This window comes from Pongo pygmaeus, chromosome 3, assembly GCF_028885625.2.
Source record: "Pongo pygmaeus isolate AG05252 chromosome 3, NHGRI_mPonPyg2-v2.0_pri, whole genome shotgun sequence".
Lineage (NCBI taxonomy): Eukaryota > Metazoa > Chordata > Mammalia > Primates > Hominidae > Pongo > Pongo pygmaeus.
The window spans coordinates 26567832-26593173 of NC_072376.2; the positions used below are offsets into that span (position 1 = coordinate 26567832).

General features: G+C 38.2%; 1 pseudogene; it reads left to right on the forward strand.

Annotated features, from left to right (window-relative positions):
• The first annotated feature begins 8231 nt into the window (after positions 1 to 8231).
• Positions 8232 to 25342, forward strand: part of LOC129034521 (immunoglobulin-binding protein 1-like) — a 157890-nt pseudogene continuing 140779 nt past the window's right edge.

Here is a 25342-nt window from a genome sequence, read left to right on the forward strand (position 1 = left end):
TTAATATACAATAATACACAATTAAATGACATCTTTGAGAGTAAAGGATTCAAAATAACATGAAAACACAGATGTAATATTTACTTATGTACCAAATATCCTTGGCAAGAAATACAATAATTTTTTGTTTATTGATGGTAGCCAGACATAACTATTTGTACAAAGTCAGGAGATCAAGACCATCCTGGCCAACATGGTGAAACTCTGTTGCTACTAAAAATACAAAAATTAGCTGGGCTTGGTGGCATGCACCTGTAGTCCCAGCTACCCGGGAGGCTGAGGCAGGAGAATTGCTTGAACCCGAGAGGCGGAGGTTGCAGTGAGCTGAGATCGCCACTGCACTCCAGCCTGGCGACAGAGTAAGACTCCATCTCAAAATAAATAAATAAATAAATACATAAATAATAAATAAAAAAGTGAACAATACAGTGAATAATTATTCATTGCTGAAGTTTTTAACTAACATTTCACCCTAATTCCTTCATACTTTTATTTTTTATTTTTTTCTGCTAACCTTGTTTTAGTGCCTTCCCTAGAAATATTTTCCTTTTTTTTCTAGCTTTATTGAGGTACAACTGACAGATACAAATGAAACATATTCAGGGTGTACAGCATAATGATTTCATGTGCCTACACATTGTGTAATGATTACCACATTAAATTAATGAACACATACATTACCATCGATAGCTACCATGTGTGTGAGCTGAGGTGAGGTGAGTGTAGTAAGGACACTTAAAAACTTCTTTCTTATCAAATGGACAGTACAATATTATTCTTTTCCATATCTTTTAATTGTTTCATAGCTCAAAGTGAAAATTTTGAAAAGATAATTTGACTATAATGCTCTGTTCTGTTCACATTTTCTGGCCCTGACCCAGGCCCTTGTCACCACATGCCCTGTCACTTCTGGAGTCCCCTAGCAAGATCCCCAGCCTCCCATGCAATCTAGCTGGCATATTGCTTCCAGAACCTTCCTAAAAATACCACGAAGTAGCTAGAAGAAGCATCATCAGTAAGTTCTCATTTAGAAACAACCAAAGAGACCCTGATTTACCCAAGATTTTATAGGCAGAAGTTGGACTTAAACCACTCAGGTCTCAGTCCAGTGCTTATGTTGTTATTATGCATCACCTAAAATGATTTCATGTCCTTTCTGCCTTGAAATAAAGTTCAAGATTATTGTCTGTAATGTATGAATATGGTTAAGAGCAGGAGGGCAAATAGATTTCACCTGTTAAGTCAAGCCAGGTTAGTTAGTAATGATAGTCTACACTGGGTTTCTAGCGTTCTTTGGGGGTTAGCAGAAATTGGGTCCTGATCATGTCTCAAAAGCTGGAGATCTTTGCTCATACCTTGTATTTGACACTTAGGACAATCACAGACACATGGAAGGTGTTTATTTAATGATGATTCTTGACTACTTAAATGTAAGGTATATTTGTATTTCCTTTTCCATGCACATTCACAGAGAAACACCCACATGATAAACAGGACTTTTGTCTCTTGCTTGATCTCTTTCAAATGGTGACATTTCACCTGCAGCCTGAGATATTGGGAAGCTAACTCCACATCACTCAGTTGAGTGGAATATTTTATGGATTCCATTGCAATTTCTTCCATCCAAGAGTGCCATTTTCTCCCTGCGAAGTGCTGATATAATTTGCATCAGGCTGAGCTTCCATAGGTGACTCCCTGCATTTCTTGGTAGTTTAAACTCATTCTCGATGCTATTCCAGCCACTTTAAGCAAAGCAACAGAAGTCTGCCACAGTAAACAATCAAGCCATTTCACTTGCATTTTTCTACCATGTTCAATGAATCTTTTCTCCCAGTTAATGTTTCTTAGTATTAACCTACAGGACCAGTCCTAGCTTTCAGATTGTATGTGTGTGTGTGTGTGTGTGTTTCCAAAGATTATATAGAAAGAGGCTCTTAAAAACCTCAGGCTCAGCTTGTCATACAAATGACACGCCACTGTCAGAGAGAATTCCTGTGTTAATCTCTGGAAGACAAAGCCAGGGCGGGAGGATGAGGCTGGCTCCGAAGCCCTCCCAGAGAGGAGAGTGCCTCTTGAAATCATCTTGCCTCAGTCAGGAGGTCTTTTACCTCCTAACTCCTCAGCATAAAATCCTGGGTGTGAAACCTTGCTCTGTTGTCATATCCGTCAAATCTCTCTCCATCTATTTCCATTATCACTGCTGAGCACAGCTGGGCTTAATGATCTCTTGAAGCAAAATGAATAGAAATAGAGAGCCATGCAAAGTGAGTAAAGAAGGGATTAGGATGTCTTTCCTCATACAGCAAACACTTCACGAAGAAGAAGAAAAAGTAATTTCTTTTTCATTCTCACCATGAAAATCAAGCTAATAAACCACAGGTCCTAGATTCTATACAGGGAAAAACACCCCAGAAGTTACAGTAATTCTTTATATTTAGAGTATTTCCTCTTTCAACGTAGCTCAGAGCTTTTAATAGGCTTTCTCTCAGCCTCAAATCCCCCATGCCCTCATAAAGCTTTCTTGAACCATGTGTGAAGGGATTATATTCCTTTATTCCTTCTTTCCTTAGACCCATACTCCTGAAATTTAAGACCTCAAGACATGAGATCCTCCTCAGAGGAAACATTTTGTTTCTATTTATTTATGAGTATTGATCTTTCTACTGCCATGGCCTTTTAGACCCTTCCCTTCATGGTTTATTCTTCTTTAAGAATAATGCTGATGTTCTCTAAGCACACCATGCTGATGATTGCTTAGGAGGCAAGTTCAGAGAGATGGCTTCACTATTTACAGTCCAAAGACCTAGACTTGAGGCCCAGCGTTGCCACCTACTATTTGATCATGAGTAAATTGATGTATTGGGCTCCAGTTTCTTTATCTGTAAAATAAGTGATTGGTTCCTTTCCAGTTGCAACATTTCATGACATGATAATGCAAGTCTAGTTTGCTCCAACTCTGGCCATATTTTTCCCTCATCAATTAGTTTTTTTATTATTATTATTATTTTTCATTTTCTTTAAGAGGCAGGGTCTTGCTCTGTTGCTCAGGCTTGTCTCAAACTCCCAGCCTCAAGTGATCCTCCTGACTCAGCCTCCTGAGTCACTGGGATTACAGGCATAAGCCATTGTGCCTGGCTTCCTTCACCAACTCCTATTCCTCTACTTTCACCAGAGCTACACTTCCTGTATCATCAATCTCTTGTTCATATTTGTCTTCCATCTAGAATATCTTAAAAGGTTTTTGGGGGTGGCTTTTTATTTGCCCTATTATCTATTGCAAGAAGGAAATAATATTCAACTCACTGATAAATGAGCTAAATAAAAATGATTTAATTTGAATACTTTATTGTGTTGCCACTGACTAGCATTTAGATTCTCTAACTCCCTTTGGGATGGGGAGATAATCTAGGATTGCCATATGGTGCTCACACCATTTCCCTTATGATTATTGCGGCAGAGGTGCAATGGAGCTTAGTGTTCCATATCTATGTTCTGAGATATTTATACAAACTGAAATCATGACAGAAGACTTCCTCACTGTCTTTGGGCTGTAACTTGGTTTAAAACAGTTAAATTACAAAAAAAAGTTTTAAAAACATTTTAAAGTTAGTTCTAGGCCAGGTGTGGTGGCACATGTATGTACTCCCAGCTACTAAGCAGGCTGCGGCAGGAAGATTGCTTGAGGCCAGGAGTTTGAGGCCAGAGTGCGTGATAATCACAACTGTGAATAACCACTGCACTCCAACCTGAACATAGTGAGACCCTGACTCTAAAAAAAAATATAAAAATCAATCAATAAAAAAATTAGTTTTATTTTTGTGAGTTTTATTTTTCCTATAAATCCCTTTCTCATATTTTAAACCAGCTATGCTCTTTCTGGAAGGCCATTTCCTTAATATTGCTTTATAAAATATGTTCATGTTGGCTTTTGAGGCATATGCAGAGCACTTGTCTTTGGATAAGAGAATTTAGTAGTTGGCTTTTTAGTTTTTCTTTCTTCTCTCCTATCTCATCCTGAAGCAAGGGTTGAAGTCTGGGGGCAAGAAGAGCAAAGCTACCAGATACTGTTGCTGGCTTGGTAATCACATAAAATGGTTTTGTGCACTTTGGGCCTGGCAGATATTGAGCAGCAACACTGCTGTGAGTTGTTTGGAGCCTCCTCCTGAGTCTTTGGGTGAGGACAATGTGTTTTGCTCTGGATGCTGACTGCCTTTGGAAGTCCTGTTCATACACACCTCTCTCTACTGATGTCCTCTTGACCTTCACGCAGTCCTCTTGAAAACAAGACAAGTCTGGACACTGGCTCTCTTTGCTGCGTGGCCCACATCTGGTCCATGGGAAATGCTCACACATCGTTTGGCTTGACAAACTCTGGGAGTGCAGGACTATCATCCCAACTAACTTCTTCACTAAACAGCCTGCCAAGCCATCTCTCTTGCCTTCTAGATTTCCCACACGTGAATCAGACCTTCCGAATTGGAGGTTACACATATTAAATTCTATGTGTGGTCCTACTGAAGCCCCTCAGCTTTAGGTTTAAGGGGTTGAAACTAAAGGAAGTTGAGCTCCCATGCCTCCTTGGTTTTAGGTTTGCATATGTTTGTGTGTGTGTGTGTGTGTGCGTGTCAGACAGAGAGAGACTCAGCAAGAGACTTAGCAGTCCATTCTCTGCAAAGGAATCTTGCCCACAAATTCCATTTTTGCCTTTTCTATCCCCTAAATGGGAAAAAAGAGATCAAAGAGGAAAACTGCAACCAGTTCTCAAATAGTGGCTTTGAAGATTTATCCAGAAGGAACTGTCTTACACTCTCAGAGATATCTGATATGTGCTTTATTTTTGCCTTTTAGTAGAAACTTTAAATTTAATATCATATTACAAATGTCTTCATAAATTTGGCAAGAAATCATATTTTAAAATATCCATCTCTCCTCACATTCAATCTTTTAAGAAGATTAAATATCTTCCAGTTACTTATTCTTTTCAAGAACTGGTTCCTAAATAATACCTGATCTCCATAAGATAAAATAAGAAATTCTTCCATTTTGGATGTTCTAAATTACAACATATTAGAATTAATTCTAAGCACCTGCTTTGTGACTATTTGCTATCCTCTGAGAATGGAAAGGTAAACAAGACAGAGCCTTCTTTCTCAAAGAGTTTGTAAATTAATGGGAAATAAGTAATTACAACACCCTCTGCTGAGTGCTATGTTAGCAAGTACAGACAAGGTGTCACACAAACATACAGGAGAGGCATCAAATCTGTCTTTGAAATATCATAGAAGGATCCTGAAAGAAACGGCATAGAGAATGAGTCTGAAGGTTAAGTAGAATATAGTGAAAAGAACAGATGAGAGGGTTCCTGACACAGATGAGAGCACATGCAGAAACCCTGAGATATTAGAGCAATTCAAGAACTCACAATGGCAAAATCTTTACAACTAGAGAATATCAACATAAAGTGGCAAGGGATAATGAAAGAGAGAAACAAGGGCTATATCATTATGAACCTTTAAAAAATAATATTGAAAGTTTGGATTTGACCTATAGGGAAGCGGGAACATTATGCTAGGTATTGGGGACAAAAAAATAATGTGGATCCATAAATGTAAGAAACTCAGTCTAGTAGTTTTTATTTGTATTTATACTTTGTGGCTTATATTTTTTATTTTTCTTCTTACTTAGTTACTATAATTAAACCATGATAAGGGCATTGTTCTCTTATAAAGATGAGTAAACTGAACTTACAGATGTTAAGATATTTGCCTAAGTTCACACAATAGTTGTGGTAGAATTAGAATTTGTGCTTATTGCTTATATATTCAAACCTTCCTTATTTTCATCATATTATAGGCTTATGGATATTTGAGAAGGTCTATATTTTATTTTTAACTGATGAGTATTTATACGTAGATGCCAACACAGTAGAATTCTGAGATGTCAAACACTTGAGGTAAGTCTGTTTTCAATGAGTACATTTTATTTCCTTCCTTTCCATCCGCATTCAGATTCTTCAACAAGTTTGTCCTATACCTACACTAAACTATCTCCTCCAAGGGAAGCCCATAACATTCTCTAGGTTACTCCATTTCCATCTACACTATATGGCATTTACCTTAATTCACACCTAATCATTTAATCTGGGAGCAAGGAACTCTACTTGATTTCTCTATCTATCCTTCTATAAAGACAAATAGATACATGGATAGCAATAGCTATAGATAGATAAACTAAAGGTCACTTATTAAACTCTGCTTCAGGATCAATAAGCCCAGCTTTCCTATTCCTATAGACTTTAAATAATTTTTTGTTACTATTCTCCAGAAAGAAAAAAAATAAACAAAATGAAATAAAAGACTAATACTATTTAAAATAATACTTAAAGATTTAGAAACAACAGATTCTAGATGAAGATCTTACATTCTTTCTTTCTTCTTTCTCTTTCTTTCTTTCTTTCCTTCCTTCCTTCCTTCTTTCTTTCTTTCTTCCTTCCTTCCTTTCTTTCTTTTCTTTCTTTCTTTTCTTTCTTTCTTTCTTTCTTTCTTTCTTTCTTTCTCTTTCTTTTTCTTTCTTTCTTTCTTTCTTTCTTTCTTTCTTTCTTTCTTTCTTTCTTTCTTTCTTTCTTTCTTTCTTTCTTTCTTTCCTTCCTTCCTTCCTTCCTTCCTTCCTTCCTTCCTTCCGTCTTTCTTTCTTTTCTTTCCTTTCTTTCTTTCTTTCTTTCTTTCTTTTTTTTTTTTTTTTTTTTTTCCCCAGAATCTTACTCTGCTGTCAGGCTGGAGTGCAGCGGCACGATCTTGGCTCACTGCAACCTCCGCCTCCCGGGTTCAAGCAATTCCCCTGCCTCAGCCTCCCGAGTAGCTGGGACTACAAGTGTGCACCACCACACCCTGCTAACTTTTCATATTTTAGTATAGATGGGGTTTCACCATGTTGGCCAGGATGGTCTCAATCTCCTGGCCGCGTGATCCATCTGCCTCAGCCTCCCAAAGTGCTGGGAATATACGGGTGAGCCACCGCACCCGTTCTAGATAAAGATTTTAATGTGCGTTTCTGGGTAAAGAAAAAATAATCGCTTTGCCTTTTATTTTGAGGGGGATGTGTCTTTGTGTCTTTCTGCCATGCATTAACACTTTTTTTCATAATATTATTATTTTCATTTGGAAAGTGAGGACTGAGTCTTCTTCTTCTGCTATAGTAATTTACATGTCCAAAGCTGAGTACTACTTTATAAACTGAGATTGAGTTCTTGCAGCACAATATTTAATAGCAAAAGCCAGGCCAGAAGGCATCTTGCATGGGCCAATCTGAATTACATACAGAATCAGTGAAGTGTAGAATTCCATACTTGCTACCTATCTGATGTTATCCAAAGTTCATTATCGAATCATTTGGTTTTATGAAAACTGATAGAAATCCAGGTTGCTTTTTTCTTTTTTTTTTTTTTTTTCAGAGATAAAGGAGAATTTATTGGAAGGGAAGAAATGCACCCAGTTTCACGAATAAGAAATAGACTTAAATGACCAGGGACCTCCCTTCTTCACCACTCAGATCTACTTCCTACAAATCTATGAGCAATGAGAGTTGATTGACAGTAATCATATATTAATGCTATCTAATTTTAATTGAGGGTTTACTCTCTGCCAAAAACTATAGGACGTCTTTTACATGTGGTAACTCATGCAAGTCTCATGACAACCCTGTGAGATAGGTCTTGCTTTCTTATTATTTCATTTTACAAATGAAGAAAAAGAGACCGAGGTGTTCAGTAACCTCTCTGGTTACCCCAAACTCGTAAGTGGAGGCACTGATACAACCACGGGGAGCCTGGCTCCACAGCCCCAAATCTTCAACTCTAAATTCTAGTGTCTCTCTCAGATTCAGGTTGAAAAGTCTAGAAAAAGTCCCTGATTGTCCCTTTTGACTTACTTGCTCATTATTAGACCATTAATCCACATACAGAGACCCAGCATCAAATAAGAATATGAAAGCCTCAATTAGAAACCTGTGGAAGCATTTCACAGAAGAAATGGCTCAGCCTGCTGGAGGCCACGAGGCTTCCCTCGTTCTTGTGGAGTGGCTGTGAGGCAGCTGCTTAAATGCTTTAATGATGGGAAAATCAGTACTTCCAGGGCCAAGAATTTCTCTGTGTTTTGTATCAGATAGAAGATGCTGTTTTGTTAACTGAACCACATATCAAACCTAGAATCCTTTGCTTTCTTAAAATCTTTGAAATGGCAAATCAAACTCGAAGAGCAGCGGGATGGAGGGTTTTGGAGAGCCCTTCTGCTGCATCTATTGCCAGAGGATCTGAAAATGAAAAGACCTACAGTGTAGTAATTCCAAGAATTTGAATGCCAAAAAGTTTTGTTGGTGAGAACTTTGTTTTCCCATTCTTTTCTAAATAAAGGCTCAAGGTGATGTAACTGAGCTACTTGGTTTAAACAAAGAAGAAGAAAATAGAATTGATTTGATCCATCATAAAATTGAGTGGCATAAAAGATACAATTTCATATAATTTGAATGTTACTTAATTTTCACCACTATCCTAATTCATTCATGGATTAAATTGTGAGGGTTCAAAGACACAATATGTTTCAAAAGGGTGAAAGAGAAGTAAATGAAAAGCATTATTATAATTCTTAATTCTTCTCCACTTTTGGAGAAAATTTATATAGTAATATCTATGTAGCTAATTTATACAACTAATGTTTTATAATAAATATATTTTATAAAAGTATATTTTATTTTATAATTTAAATATATTATGAAATATTACTTATATAAATATATAATACAAAATTGTATAATAACAATAGCTGTGTAAGGTGTCATTCTCTATGTTTTACATTATTAATCATTAATCCAAAACCTATCTGTGAAATAGTATTATCATTTTTCTTAATTCATATATGAAAGAATAGAGGTGCAGAGAGGGAAAAGTACAGGCAGAAACATAAATACTTGGGATTCCCAAATTCAAACTTTTAATTTCTCTCAGATTTTGGCTCTGACATCCATAATTTTCTAACTTTTAAAAATTCTCTTCTTCTCTGTCAAAATTGTACCTTTCACTTATAAGTAACAGCCAGCTAATCCACTTGCTAAAGTGTTCAGCAAGTTCTAGTGGATTTGTGTGATGCCTTCCTCAGAATATATTGCCAAATAAGAATGTCTTTTTAATTGAGCATTAATTATGCACCAGGCAGTATGCTATGTGCCTTATATACACCATCTCTTTTGATCGTCGCAAAATACTATGAGGTTAATAGATACTTTTTCCATTTCTATTTGAAGAACCCAGAGATAAGAAAGCAGAGGTATTTGACTAAGGTAGGTCACCCAACTTGTGAGGATAGAGTCAGCAACCAGACAGGAATCCCTCATCTTTCTACTACCAACTTCATTTCTTCTCATATATTTCCCATCCCTTACATAACAATATTTTTCCTACTCCTAAAGCTGCTGCTTCATAATGCTCTAGATCTCATCTTCTCTTACCACCTCAAGAATTTGCTGACAAAGTATTCCGTCTCCTGCATCAACAATTTCTCCTACATTGGATACTTTCCCTTAACATACCATCATTCCCCGTGGTCCTTTACATTTTAAAAATAGTTCTCCTTTGACCTGATGCCATCTCTAGCTCCATTTCTCTTTTCCTCTATAAGAGTAGAAGTGTATGAAAGATTTGATAAAGACTGTATGCACTTCATTGTCCCCATTCTTTCTTCATCCTTCACTTAAACTTTAAAAGGTTGAGGATCTGCTATTGTTGAAGCCACTATTCATTTTTGTATATTTGTCTTATTTGGTATATCAACTAATTTGTAATGTAACCTCCATCATAAACCAAGTTGCCATGTGTGCATGGGACAGATATTAGCCTTGATTGTTTATTCCATCCTTCTGTTAATACTACATTTTGATTAAAATAATTTTACAGAAATTCTGGATATCTGGTAGATTATCAGTATTTCTTTCTCTTCATCTGCTTTTTTGATTGTTTCTTTCTCTTTTCCTTCTTTTTTCTCTGTCTCCTCCTTTTCCTCCTTATGTCCTTCTATTTTACTTCTATCTTGTCAAATTTTAACTTTATGTTTCAACGTTAATTTTAGAATGAGTTTTTAAAATGTGGTGAATCTCTATTAGAATTTTGTGGAATTGAATAAAATAGAGATTATTATGAGGAACATTGCCGTCTTTGTGATTATGCTGTTGCAAAATGATACCTATTGTCTGAATAGTGTGTTTTCTTGTTCTTGATCAATCATATTACAAGATACGTTTTACTGTTCCAAATAAATTTTGTTTATGGAATTTTTTTTCACTGATTTGTGTTCTTTTCATTATATTCATTCTTTACTTTATTTCTGTGTTATTTTGTCTAACTGTATCATTTGAACAATAACCTCATTAATTTTCAGTTATACTTTTCATAAAGTATACACATAACATTACGTTTCTGTTTCAATATTTTACTATCTGTACATTATAAAATTTGATATGTAATGTTTTCACTTAAACTCAGTTCTAAATATTTTCTAATACCCATCATAATACTTAACTAATAACTTATTTAAAAACACATGCTATACATTTTTAAAAATAGATGATGTTCCTAATTATCAATATTTTATTGTTAATGTCTAATGTTATTGCATTTTTGGAGATTATATTCATTGAAATACACGTTTTTGCATCAAAATCCCTGCTCAGGTAAGTTACTTTTCTCTGTGGGAAAGAAACAGAATAAAGAGATGCCATGGATGTTACAAAAATGGTTGATTATTTGAATGAACAGGGAAGAAATGATTTGAAATGGGGAAGAAGCATTTCCCCAACACTGGAGACTGCCAGGTTATGGAAATGGACAATTCTGCAACTGCATATCAAATCTTTACTGTTTTCATTGCTTTTGATTTCTTCAGAGAGGCAGAAATGTGTGAGGGCAAACAGAAATAAAGCAGGCAAAGTATCCTTGTTCCAACTTTAAAAATTCTCAGTGTGTGGACATGAAGGCATATGTGTGAGGAATATGAATTTGATTTTCTCTTAATGAGCATTGCTTTTTCTCCCCACTGCCTTTCTTCTAGAATGCTACGCTGTCACCTGCAGGAAAGCCTGAGCAGATAAAGATGGCTTCCACACCTGGAGGAAATGGGAATTTCCAGCCCGACAGGAAGAAAATGATTCAAGTGGGTGAAACTGTGAATTTCTTGGAAGAGAGACTTTGTCTTTATTGTTTGTAAATCAGCTTATTATTGGGAACATAACATACCAGTCAGCCCAAAAATGTGCTGTTTTTTCTTAATAAACTACCGATGCAAAAGTGGTAAAAACAGGGGCTTCTTTATATTCAGGTAAGTCTAGGTGGATCCCCTGTTTTTAGAGGCACCTTTGCACTCCTGTCTACTTCACCCACAAAATGGAACTTTGACTTAAATTGAACGGGGCTGTGCATATGAATAACTCTATCCGGTGTAATTGGATGCACTAGAGCGTGCATTCTAAAATTAGAATGCTGGGGTAGAGATCTTGCTTCAACCTAATAATGCCTGAATGAATTTGGCCAACGGAAGTAACTTTCTATGCCTGAATTTACTATCTTTAAAATGGGAATGATAATAATAGTGGAAAACCTACACAATTGTTGTGAAATTAAAATGAGTCTATTAAAAAAACACAAAGTGCCTGCTACGTAGTGCTCAAGTATTACTAATATTATTATTACTACTATCTTTATTTATAATCTCCCTGGTATAAAGGACTCATTACTCAAAATAGAATATATATTCTATTTTGCTTATTCTCTGGCAAAAATAATATCTATGTTCTATAAGCAAGGTTATAATATGAGCACAGGGTAGAATAAAATGTACAAAGTATTTTTTAGATAGGTTCACTATTCTGCCATCAGTCATTTTTGCCCAAAAGAAGCAGAAGATAAGCTCATAGTTATTTTTTTCCCCAGAAAGACTCAGTTTTGTTTAAATTAATTAATTAATTTCCATAAGTTATTGGGGTACAGGTGGTATTTGGTTACATGAGTAAGTTCTTTAGTGGTGATTTGTGAGATTTTCGTGCACTCATCACCCGAGCAGTATACACTGCACCATATTTGTAGTGTTTTATCCCTAGACCCCCTCCCTCTCTTCCCCACAAGTCCCCAAAGTCCATTGTATTATTCTTACGCCTTTGCGTCCTCATAGCTTAGCTCTCACATATCAGTGAGAACATACGATGTTTGGTTTTCCATTCCTGAGTTACTTACAATAACAAGGACTCGGTGCTTCTTAGGCATTTTTGGCATCTCGGATAATAGATTTTATCACTGAAGCCAACGGTCCTTTGGAATCACAATTACTTGAATGTATAGATTGCTGAACAAATCTACTAAGACTCCTAATTTGTATCTCACAGAATTTGAAAGCTATAAGTGACCATATTATTCCCATTGCATATGAAGAAATTGATGCACAGGAAATAAACATTTGAAAATGTAGGTTTAACTATGTTTTTCTTCGGAATAAAATCACTCAATACATTTACCTAGCACAGAACACTCTTTAGCACGATTTACATGACCCTAAATAGTTTGATCTTGGAGTATTCTATGACTCATGTTTTCATGTTCCCTACTTTTTAGTTTATTCAAATCACTTTTCTTCTGATCCTGCTAAAACATTTTTCCCATTGCTAAGAATTCATCACCTTTTCTCCCCTGCTTCTGCTACTCCTTCTCCTAGGTCAATTTTACTAATTCTTCAGATCTCAGCTTAAATATCTCATTGTTGGAGAAGCTTTCCTTGATCTCCTAGATTAAATTGAATCCCTGTTGATATATGCTCCACTAGCTGTCATAAATACTTTTATCAGCATTATTGTCCTTGTGACTATACATGCTGCGTAAGATTATGTGATTTTCACTCTTCTCACTTTTTATTTTAGATATTATGTTATTTTCTTCCTAGAATTCCCATTTCATTTTACTAGGATTTCTATTTCTTTACTAACATTTCCAATCTTTTCATTCACGATAAGAATAATTTCCTTTCCTTGAACACAGTTATAATCACTTTTATAAAGTGCTTATGTTAAAATTTTCACTTTTGGGTCATGATGGGGCTGTTCTCTATTGTTCTGTTTCCTTTCCTTAAAAATGAGTCTTATTTTCTTGTTTCTTTATATGTGAATTAATTTTTGATTATTTCTGGGACATTGTGGATGATGTTATAGATATTATTCTATATAAATGTTATAGATTCTATATATGTTCTATATTGATGTTATAGATGTTATTCTATAACATCTATAGAATCTACTACCTATTAAATTCTATTTAATACCTTTTTTTTTTTGGTTCCTTTGTGTTAGCAGGCACTTGACTGGACTCAAGTATAAAATCCATCTTCCCTTTGGTGGGCAACAGTTTAAATTTTGCTGCTGTTGTTTGTTTGTTTTGTTGGCTTTACCTGGAGTGCTTGGAATTTAGGCTATGCATGCATGGTTCACAATTAGCCAGAGATCTGAAAAGAATTTGTTCACATGTTCCGAGCTTCTCGACTGTTTTCTAGGATTTTCTTTCTCACTTTCTACCGGTTGCATTTGCCCTCAACTCTGCTGTCTGGTTTTTCAAGTCAGTTAAGAATGTGGGTTTTCTACCAGCGTTTTAGCCTTTGCACATCGTGGAGACCAGAGCTTGTTCTCAGGTACAAGTCATAAATTAGGAAATTCACTCAGGGCTGTTGCCTCCTTCCAGGAGTTGATTTTCCTTCACTATCTGCTGCATCTTTTTAGTCTCCAGACCTTAGTTGGCTGTTTTACAACAATTTTTCCAGGGTTGAGTTGCCATTTTCATGAGGACTGGGCCAACTAGGAACTCCCCAGCCATACCAGAAGCAAGGAAATATCAAATTTCACACTGTCATGGAGCAAATAAAAACATGCATTATATTTCAATATAACATTTAATATATTTACAATACTGATTCAGTAACTGAGTTTATGACATTCCATACCACACACTCCACCCCTATAAATATAATTACAACTAATATTATTGGGTGATAATTCTGTGTTAGCCTTACAAAAATACTGTTTTATTGAATCTTTGCAATTTCATTGAATCAACTCTATTAGGCAAATACTATTCCTGTAGTATAAATGAGAGAACTAAATCCTAGCAAAGTCGAGTCATGTACCCAAGCTCAAATATCTGGCAAATGGCAGGGCCCACATGTAGACAAGGATTTCAACTCCAAAGTCTTACATGTTATAATAGCCGGGAGACGTTATATGGAGACATTTGAGGGCCTATTGTGATGTGGAAGCACATTGCTTGTCCTGCTTCTTCTCCTGTACCTGAATCTATATTTATATTTTAGACATTGCTTATATTTCAGATACTACTTATGTTTTAGACACTGTATTTTAAACATTGTTTGAGTAAGAACTTCCTGCATTTAGTCCTGTCACCTAAAATCTGGTCCAGATTGGTGAATATGTTTCCACCCAGTTCCCAGAACCTCCCAATTAGCCCTCTCCTATTCTTTCCAGTGGACCCTCCTCCTCCTGACTATGTCAGTATCAGTTTGTTTCATGCGCATCCGTGTGAAGAGACCACCAAACAGGCTTTGTGTGAGCAACATATCTGTTTATTTCACCTGGGTGCAGCGGGCTGAGTCCGAAAAGAGAGTCAGTGAAGGAAGATAAGGGTGGGGCCGTTTTATAGGATTTGGGTAGGTAAAGGAAAATTACAGTCAAAGGGGGTTTGTTCTCTGGCAGGCAGGAGTGGGGGTCTCAAGGTGCTCAGTGGGGGTGTTTTTGAGCCAGGATGAGCCACGAAAAGGACTTTCACAAGGTAATGTCATCACTTAAGGCAAAGACTGGCCATTTACACTTCTTTTGTGGTGGAATGTCATCAGTTAAGGTGGGGCAGGGCATATTCACTTCTTTTGTGATTCTTCAGTTACTTCAGGCCATCTGGGCGTATAGGTGCAAGTCACAGGGGATGTGATGGCTTGGCTTGGGCTCAGAGGCCTGACATTCCTGCCTTCTATATATTAACGAGAAAAATAAAACAAAATAGTGTTGAAGTGTTGGGGCGGTGAAAATTTTTCGGGGATGGTATGGAGAGATAATGGGCGATGTTTCTCAGGGCTGCTTCGAGCAGGATTAGGGGCGGCGTGGGAACCTAGAGTGGGAGAGATTAAGCTGAAGGGAGGTCTTGTGGTAAGGGGTGATATTGTGGGGATGTTAGAAGAAACATTTGTCGTATAGAACGATTGGTGATGGCCTGGATATGGTTTTGGATGAATTGAGAAACTAAATGGAATAAGAGAAGGAGAAAAACAGGTATAAAAGGTCTAAGAATTGGTACTACCCAGCACATCTGATTAGAGAGTGCCTAAGGAGATTCGGCATAGTCCTGCCAACAAAGATTATTTATTTACTTCAAGAGTTAAGAGTGGCAGTTTGGGGATAGCATGAGGAGATATCAGCTGTGATGGCTTGGAGAAACAGTGTAAACCGGCAGTGGCAACAAGAGCAGGGCATGTATGAGTAGTTGAGAACGGTGAATAGGAGTATGACTAGACAGAAGATAGTAGGGATGACAAGTTTTTTTGGGGCACAGTCTAAGTTGGTCTGGTGTCTGGAATGAGACTGGGGCCTAATAAAAAGAAGCGTCTATACAGGAGCTCAAATGGGCAGTACTTTGTAGCATTCTGAGGACAGGTCTGACTTCTGAGAAGGGAAAGTGGTAAAAGTATTGTCCAGTCCTTTTTAAGTTGGTGGCTGAGCTTGGCAAGGTGTGTTTTTAAAAGACCTTTAGTCCGTTCTACTTTTCTTGAAGACGTAGGACCATAAAGGATATAAAGGTTTCACTGAATACTAAGAGCCTGAAAAACTGCTTGGCTGATTTGACTAATAAAGGCTGGTCTGTTTTCAGACTGTATAGAGGTGGGAAAGCTAAACTGAGGAATTATGTCTGACAGAAGGGAAGAAATGACTGCGGTGGCCTTCTCAGACCCTGTAGGAAAGGCCTCTACTTATCTAGTGAAAGTGTCTACTTAGACTAAGAGGTATTTTAGTTTCCTGACTCGGGGCATGTTGAGTAAACCTAATTTGCCAGTCCTGGGTGGGGGCAAATCCTCGAGCTTGATGTGTAGGGAAGGAAGGGGGCCTGAATAATCCCTGAGGAGTAGCAGAATAGCAGATGGAACACTGAGAAGTTATTTCCTTGAGGATAGATTTCCACGGTGGAAAGGAAATGAGAGGTTCTGAGAGGTGGGCTAGTGGCTTGTGCTATAGCATAGCCTGCCTTTGCTGGTGTGTGGTGATTAGGCCTGGTGGAACTGCCGTCAATAAATCAAGCGTGATCAGGTGAGGAAGACGAAAGAAGGAAATATGGGGAAATGGGGTGAATATCAGGTGGATCAGAGAAATACGGTCATGGGGGTCAGGTGTGGTATCAGGAATAATGTGGGAGGCCAGATTGAAGTCCGGGCCAGGAACAATGGTAATTGTGGGACTTAACAAAGAGTGAGTACAGCTGAAGGAGCCGGGGAGCAGAAAGTATATGCGTCAGGTATGAGGAAGAAAATAGATTTTGGAAGTTATGAGAAATGTAGAGAGTGAGTTGAGCATAGTTTGTGATTTTTAGGGCCTCTAACAGTATTAAAGCAGCGGCAGCCACTGCACGCAGACATGAGGGCTAGGCTAAAACAGTAAGGTCAAGTTGTTTGGACAGAAAGGCTACACGGTGTGGTCCTGGCTCTTGTGTAAGAATTCTGACCACACTAACCATGCCTAGGAAGGAAAGGAGTTGTTCTTTTGTAAGGGATTGAGGTTTGGGAGATTAATCGGACACGATCAGCAGGGAGAGCACGTGTGTTTTTATGAGAATTATGCCGAGATAGGTAACAGATGAGGATGAAATTTGGGCTTGACTGAAGTAATGGGGGCTGTCTGTGAAGCCTTGCGGCAGTACAACCCAGGTAATTTGCTGAGCCTAATGGGTGTCAGGGTCAGTCTAAGTGAAGCTAAAGAGAGGCTGGGATGAAGGGTGCAAAGGAATAGTAAAGAAAGCATGTTTGAGATCCAGAACAGAATAATGGGTAGTAGAGGGAGGTATTGAGGATAGGAGAGTATATGGGTTTGGCACCACGGGGTGGATAGGCAGAACAATTTGGTTGATAAGGTGCAGATTCTGAACTAACTTGCAAGCCTTGTCTGGTTTTAGGACAGGTAAAATGGGGGAATGGTAAGGAGAGTTTATAGGTTTTAGAAGCCCATGCTGTAGCAGGCGAGTGATAACAGGCTTTAATCCTTTTAAAGTGTGCTGTGGGATGGGATATTGGCGTTGAGCGGGGTGAGGGTGATTAGGTTTTAATGGGATGGTAATGGGCATGTGATCAGTTGCCAGGGAAGGAGTAGAGATGTCCTATACTTGTGGGTTAAGGTCGGGGGATACGAGAGGAAGACGCGAAGGAGGCTTTGGGTTGGGGAGAAGGGCGGCAATGAGATGCGGCTGTGGTCCAGGAATAGTCAGGGAAGCAGATAATTTGGTTAAAATATCTCAGCCTAATAAGGGAACTGGGCAGGTGGGGATAAGTAAAAAAGAGTGCATAAGAGTGTTGTCCAAGTTGGCACCAGAGTGGGGGAGTTTTCAGGGGTTTAGAAGCCTGGCCGTCAATATCTACAACAGTTATGGAGGCAAGGGAAACAGGCCCTTGAAAAGAAGGTAATGCAGAGTGAGTAGCCTCCATATTGATTAAGAAGGGGACGGGCTTACCTTCCACTGTGAGAGTTACCGGAAGCTCAGCATCTGTGATGGTTTAGGGGCTTCCGAGGCAATCAGGCAGCGTCAGTCTTTAGCTGCTAAGCCAAGAAGGAGTCAGTCAGAGAGCCTTGGGCCAGAGTTCCAGGGGCTCTGGGAGTGGCTGCCAGGTGAGTTGAACAGTTCGATTTCTAGTGGGGTTCCACACAGATGGGACACGGCTTAGGAGGAATCCCGGGCTGCGGGCATTCCTTGGCTTGGTGGCCAGATTTTTGGCACTTGTAGCAAGCTCCTGGGGGAGGAGGTTCTGGAGGAACGCCTGGCCACTGCGGTTCAGGCATTTGGAAGTTCTTGTGTGCTGGAGATGTGGCTGGGGTTTGTCTCACAGTGGAGGCAAGGAATTGCAACTTTTTTTTTATTATTATACACCTTGAAGGTGAGGTTAATTAAGTCCTGTTGTGGGGTTTGAGAGCCAGATTCCAATTTTTGGAGTTTTATTTAATGTCGGGAGCAGATTGGGTAATAAAATGTATATTAAGAATAAGATGGCCTTTTGACTTTTAGGGTCTAGGGCTGTAAAGCGTCTCAGGGTTGCTGCCTAATGAGCCATGAACTGAGCCGGGTTTTTATATTTGATGAAAAAGAACCTATACGCTTCTGATTTGGGATAAAGAAAAAGGAGCATTAACCTTGACTATGCCTTTATCTCTAGCCACCTTTTTAAGAGTAAATTGCTGGGCAGGTGGGGGAGGGCTAGTCACGGAACGAAGCTGTAAGCCGGACCAGGTGTAAGGAGGGGAGGTGATAAAAGGACTACAGGGTGGAGGAGCAGAAGCTGGGGAAGAATTGGGACTTAGCTCGGCCTGGCGAGGAGGGGAGAGGTCAGATGGGTCTGTAGAAAAGAAAGATTAGAAAGACTCAGTGACGCTTGGGGTTGGGACTGAGGGGACAGGCGGGAGGGAAAGAAGGAGGATCTGGGAGGAATTGCATTGGGAACAGAGACTTGGGAGGGAAAGAAGTGTGAAAAATGCCTGGACGTAAGGCACCTCAGACCATTTGCCCATTTTTCGACAAAAATTATTTAGGTCTTGTAGGATGGAGAAATCCAAAGTGCCGTTTTCTGGCCATTTAGAGCCATTGTCAAGTTTGTATTGGGGCCAAGTGGTGTTGCAGAAGAAAATAAGGCATTTAGGTTTTAGGTCAGGTGTGAGTTGAAGAGGTTTTAAGTTCTTGAGAACACAGGCTAAAGGAGAAGAAGGAGGAATGGAGGGTGGAAGGTTGCCCATAGTGAAAGAAGCAAACCTAGAGAAAAGAGAGCATAGAGACACAGAGGGAAGGGGTTCGGGGGTTCTTACCCTCCAGAAAAGCGGGAAGAGGGGTTGGGGCACAGAAATAAGGGATTGGGGCACAGAGATAAGAGGTTGGGGTGTGGAAATAAGGGATTGGGGCACAGAGATAAGAGGTCGGGGTGTGGAAATAAGGGATTGGGGTACAGAGATAAGAGGTTGGGGTGCAGAAATAAGGGATTGGGGTGCAGAGATAAGAGGTTGGGGCACAGAAGGAATTGGGGCACAGAGACAAGAGGTTGGGGTGTGGAAATAAGGGATTGGGATGCAGAGATAAGAGGTTGGGGCACAGAAATAAGTGATTGGGGTGCAGAGTTAAGAGATTGGGGCATGGAAATAACGGATTGGGGGTTCTTGCCCCCTAGAAAAGTGGGACTTGCCACTAAGGGTGAAGGAGAAGGGGTTGAGGGGTACTTGCCCCTCCCCCAGAAAAGCAGAGAAGGGGTAGAGACAAGGAGAGAAGGGGTTGGGGTACTTGCCCCTTCCCCAGAAAAGCGGGACTTGCCACTAAGGGTGAACGACCAAGGTAGGCATCCTTGCGTGGTCTGACACCTTTGATATGTGGGTGAATAACCAGAGAGGTGTCCCTGCAATGATTAAACACCAAGGGAAGGCTGCCTTCCCAGTCCATGACCGGCGCCAAAGTTTTGGGTCCACGGATAAAACGTGTCTCCTTTGTCTCTACCAGAAAATGAAAGGAATTGAAATTAAGAGAAGGGAGAGATTGAAGTGTGGTGCCAAGATTGAAAGGAGAAAGAGGTTGAGGGATAGTGAGGGAGGTTGGAGAAGAGAGTAAAAAGAGGCCGCTTACCGGATTTGAATGGTGAGATGTTTCTTGGGCTGGTCGGTCTGAGGACCTGAGGTCGTAGGTGGATCTTTCTCATGGAGCAGAGAGCAGGAGGATGGGGGATCGATCTCCAAAGGGAGGTCCCCCGATCCGAGTCACGGCACCAAATTTCATGCGCGTCCGTGTGAAAAGACCACCAAACAGGCTTTGTGTGAGCAACATGTCTGTTTATTTCACCTGGGTGCAGGCAGGCTGAGTCCGAAAAGAGAGTCAGTGAAGGGAGATAAGGGTGGGGCCGTTTTATAGGATTTGGGTAGGTAAAGGAAAATTACAGTCAAAGGGAGTTTGTCCTCTGGCGGGCAGGAGTGGGGGTCGCAAGGTGCTCAGTGGGGGTGTTTTTGAGCCAGGATGAGCCACGAAAAGGACTTTCACAAGGTAATGTCATCACTTAAGGCAAAGACCGGCCATTTACAGTTCTTTTGTGGTGGAATGTCATCAGTTAAGGTGGGGCAGGGCATATTCACTTCTTTTGTGATTCTTCAGTTACTTCAGGCCATCTGGGCATATAGGTGCAAGTCACAGGGGATGTGATGGCTTGGCTTGGGCTCAGAGGCCTGACAGTTTGTATTGCTGCCCAATCCTAATAAGTATTTGTTAGGTTGGTGCAAACATAATTGCGGTTTTTGCCATTACTTTCAATGGCAAAGTTGGTGACTAGCCAAAAAATTATGGTATACAAAAATGTCTATTTGCTTTTAATCTACTTTTCTTTTTTTAAAAAAAGTTTATTATTTGCTATCCCTAAGTAAATCAATTGAAATTTTTGCTCTGGCTGTATGTATCTATTTCAGCATCTCAGGTATTTTATTCAGCTAATCAAAATTAACATGATTTTATTTTTATTACGATAGGTATGTAAACACCATTAAAGTAGTAATGATAATAAAAATGAATAACAAATATAGTAGCTAGAGAACTGATAAATAGCATAACTATAGAACATAATTTTTCTCAGTTTTGACATTTGATCTTTGTATCTTCCACTTATCTCATTAGAATTATCTTGAAATACATAGAAAAATTGAAAAAAGTTTGGGAAGTTGGTTTTATTATCATTAAGCTGTCAAACATTACAATATTTATAGTGGGATGGGACATTAGTTTATAAAAAGTCATAGTGCATTCTAAAAGTTTTAATTGCTTTACTTTCTCTAAAGTTAAATTTTACTAAAGATTAGTTTTATGTGATTAATTTAGAAACCTGTGGCTTTAAGGTATTCACAATTAAAGTATCTGAAGCTGATAAATGCTTAACCCATAAACATAATTTTTTTAAAAATAGTGTTTTTCTACTCTGGGAAAAAAAAAAACATGGTGTTTTTCCTTCTTTATTCTATTCTGGAAATACGTATTTTCATTCTGTGGCGTCACACCCAGGGTGGAGAAAAGATTGCCCCTAAGTTTCTGTTTTTATTGTATGTCCCTCATAAATCAGTATTTATCTGTTCCACTATCTGCATACAATGGCTAAAAAAAATTCAGCCTTCCTTTTTTGGTTTCTGCCACCATTCCTCTTCAATCTTAGATAATAAAAAATCAACTTGACCCTGAAATTGTCTGTGGTATAGTAGCATGTGGTATTGTAGCTATACTACATGAGATTCAGAGGCTGAATACTAGGCATGTGTCTCTGTTGGATGGAGTAAGTTTGACTTCCCCAACAAAAATAATAATAATTTAATCATCAATCAAGCCCCATTGCTATAAGGACCCGAAATGTCCTGGTAGGCTTTGTTGAGGGCTTGCTTTCTAAGTTACAATCATGGTATTTTCTTTTTGAGACTATGACATGGGTTGCCATTTTTAATAAACCTGCAAAAAGCAAATCACTAAATTTTAGATTTTAAAAGAGCATAAGGAGCTCATCCAGTCTAACCACCTTTTCACTTATAACACAAGAGCACTTTTGACTTTCTGCTTTGTTTTATCCATTTCTGACAGGGTTTCAAAATGAAGCAAAGATGACTGACAGCATTAACAAAAACTTAATCTTTTTTGTTGAGAAGCAAGATAGAGCTAATGCCAGAAATATGATGTAAAGCTTGACTTTACTGCTGGCATGACTAGCCCGATGAAAGATGAAGCATTATGGTAGCATCTGCCAGTTGCAAATATTGGCAGTTAGAGGTCAGTGCCAGACATAGCAAAGATCTGAGATAGCAGAGAAAGTTAGGGAAATCTCACCATCTACCACTGAGGCTCTCATCTATAAATAATATTTGGCTTAATGTATGTCAAGTGCTGAGAACTCTGTTAGATCTAAGATTTAGAAAAGCAATGAAAAACTTTTGACATTAAGAAAACTACAGTCTCTGTATAAAGACAAGACAATTCCTTGTGAGATAATTAAGTACTTAAGTATGGGTATATACATGTTAATTGGAAGTCTTTATATGAGGAAGAGACAACTAAGAGGTTTATAAAAATAAGCAAAACACAAAGGCAGTAAGCATCTGAGAAAAATTTGGCATTTGGTCATCAAATTCCAGATATTTAGATAGTAGTTTTATTATTGTAATATAATCAAGGGATATTAAGAAAACACTGAATTGCTTTAATTCTTTTAATGGTTGCCCTAGGATTTATAGTGCACATCACCAAAAATAATGGTCTTTATTCAAACAATATACATCTCACATGTACTATAAACCAGTAGAATAGTATATTCCACATTTTTCCTTGGTATTTTTGTGCTATTGTCACTATATGTTTTACATGTTTATATGGTATAAATACACAATACATTGCTACTACTTTTGCTTCAGATAGTTTTTTAAAAAAATGTAATTTCAATTAAAAATATATTTTACTTAATCTATTCCATTTCCTATGATCTTTATTTCTTGGTTTAGATCCAGTTTTTTGTCTGCTATCATATATTTCTTCCTAAAGAACTTTATTTATCATTTCTTGTAGTGCAGATTCATGGCAATTAGCTTCCTCCATTTCATTTATATGAGACAATCTTGATTTATATTTTTACTAAGTACAGAATTATGGCTTGAGAGTTTACTTCTTTCAGCGCTTTAAAGATATCCCTTCATTGTTTTCTGTCTTACATGGTTTTTGACAAGAACTCTTTTATAAATCTTGTCTTGGATTTTCTATATGAAATATGTCTTCGTCCTATGGTTGTTTTTAATATTGTCTTTGTTTTTTAGTAGTTCAAATGATAGGTGCAAACGAGCTTTTTTGTTCTGTTTTGTTTTTGATTTCTTTCTCTGCTTTGGTACTTACCTTGCTTGGTGTTCTCTTGGCTTCTTGGATCTGGGGTTTGGTGCCTGTCATTAATTTTGGAAGTGGTCTCTTTCTTTTCTTTTTCTTTTTTTTTTTTTTTTTTGATGGAGTCTTGCTCTGTCGCCCAGGCTGGAGTGCAGTGGTGGGATCTTGGCTCACTGTCAGCTCTGCCTCCCAGGTTTATGCCATTCTCCTGCCTCAGCCTCCCATCTACAGGCATCTATCACCATGCCTGGCTAATTTTTTTTTTTTTTGTATTTTTAGTAGAAGCGGGGTTTCACTTGTGTCTCAGTGCCAAGACTATAGTAATTTACAAGGTGTGTTCTCAGATAAATTATATATTCTCTCTGGGTATCAGTTCACCTATTTATAAAATAAATTTAGACTAGAGATCTCTGAAGTCCTGTCTAGATCGACAAGATTAATAGTTTTTTTTCATCAGTATATAAGTCAGGGAAGAAATAACTACAAGTAGACTGGCCAGTGGGTATCTAGTTCCTAATTCAGGATTCTTATTTTAAACATCCCCTTTTCCAAAAATTATCTCCCACTTTATCATAATACTTGAGATTTCTAGCATTCAATTTACTTGCTTTACTAGCTAAAATATGTTGGATTATGGGTAATAGTAAAACAAAAGATAGTAAGATGAAGTTAGTTATAATGATAATAATGATTAGAAGTAATATACAATATATTTCATGCATTTATGCACTTACGTACTTGGTATCTCTTAAAGTTTACGCTCTATGCATTAGAGCATTGAATCCTCAAAATAAATCTTATGAAATAGGCACTACAATTATTAGTTCCAATATACAGTAGAAAAAAACCAGGTTTTTCAACATGAAGTGACTAGAGATAAGTATTTTCTAATATCACGATATTATTAATTGTGGCTTTTAAAACCATACAATTAATGACAATTTTCCAAATAGAACATAGAAAAGGGAAGTGAAGAAATTGATTCAAAATAAGGTGTCTTTCAAGAAATTTTCCTGACCAGATAAAAAGAAAGACTTTGTATCAGTTTTCTGTCGATGTGTAAAAAGAATCCCTAAACCTAGTGGCTTAAAGCAGCAATTTTAATTTGCTCACAGTTCTGAGGGCTGGCACTTGGAACTCGGCTTAGATAGGATGGCTGCTTTCTGCTTCACGGAGTACTGACTAGGCTTATTCATATGTCTGGGACATCAGCTAGGAAGTCTGAGATATTTTAGGCAGCTGGACTTCTCTTTATACAAAATCTCTCATTCTCAAGAGAGTCAAGCTTGTTCACATGATGGTATCATTGCAGGAGCATGTTCCATGTCAGGCCTCTTGAGGTCTATGCTCAAAACTTGTTCATTTCTGCCATATTCGAGCAGTCAAAGCAGGACACACGGTCAGCCAATGTTCAAGCGGTGAAGGGGCAGACTTCTATCTTGATGGGAGGATGAGAGAAGCTGCATTGCAAAGGAATATGCATGCTAAAGCAAGAGCAATTCACGGTCATTTACTACTGTGTTCTCTGTGTCCACGAAAGACACACACTTCTCTCACGTGTCACATATGCTCATGCTCATCTCAGGACTAAAAAAATTCTTATCTATTTTTGTCATAAAGTCCAAAGTTCAAAGTTTATGACTGCATGGTCTGAATCAGGTATGGTTGAAAATGAAACTCTTCAGAGTGTCTCCTTGTGTGAGATCTGTGAACAATAATAATAACAAAAATTATTTGCACTGGGTGGGAGGGTCACTTCAGCCTGGCAGGTCAAGACTGCAGTCAGCTGTGATCATGCCACTGCACTCCAGCCTGGGTGACTGAGTGAGACCCTGTTTTGAAAAATAGTAAAAAAAAGTTATTTGCTTCACACACATTCAGCATACAATACAAGGAAACAATGATTACAGTAATCACTGTTATTCGTAAAAAAAAAAAAAAAAAAAAAAAAAAAAAGAAAAGGAAATAGTCACTAGACCACAGCAATTCTGGAATCCAGCAGGATACAAGTTACCAGGTTCTTCTGGCCTGGAGGCACCAGGTATTCCTTGATTAAGGTCTATTCTGCTCCCTTGGAGGGATCCTCTAATGTATTATTCTCAGAGGCTCTTGACTCTGCCTTTTGATTTCTTGGATATGCCTTCTGAG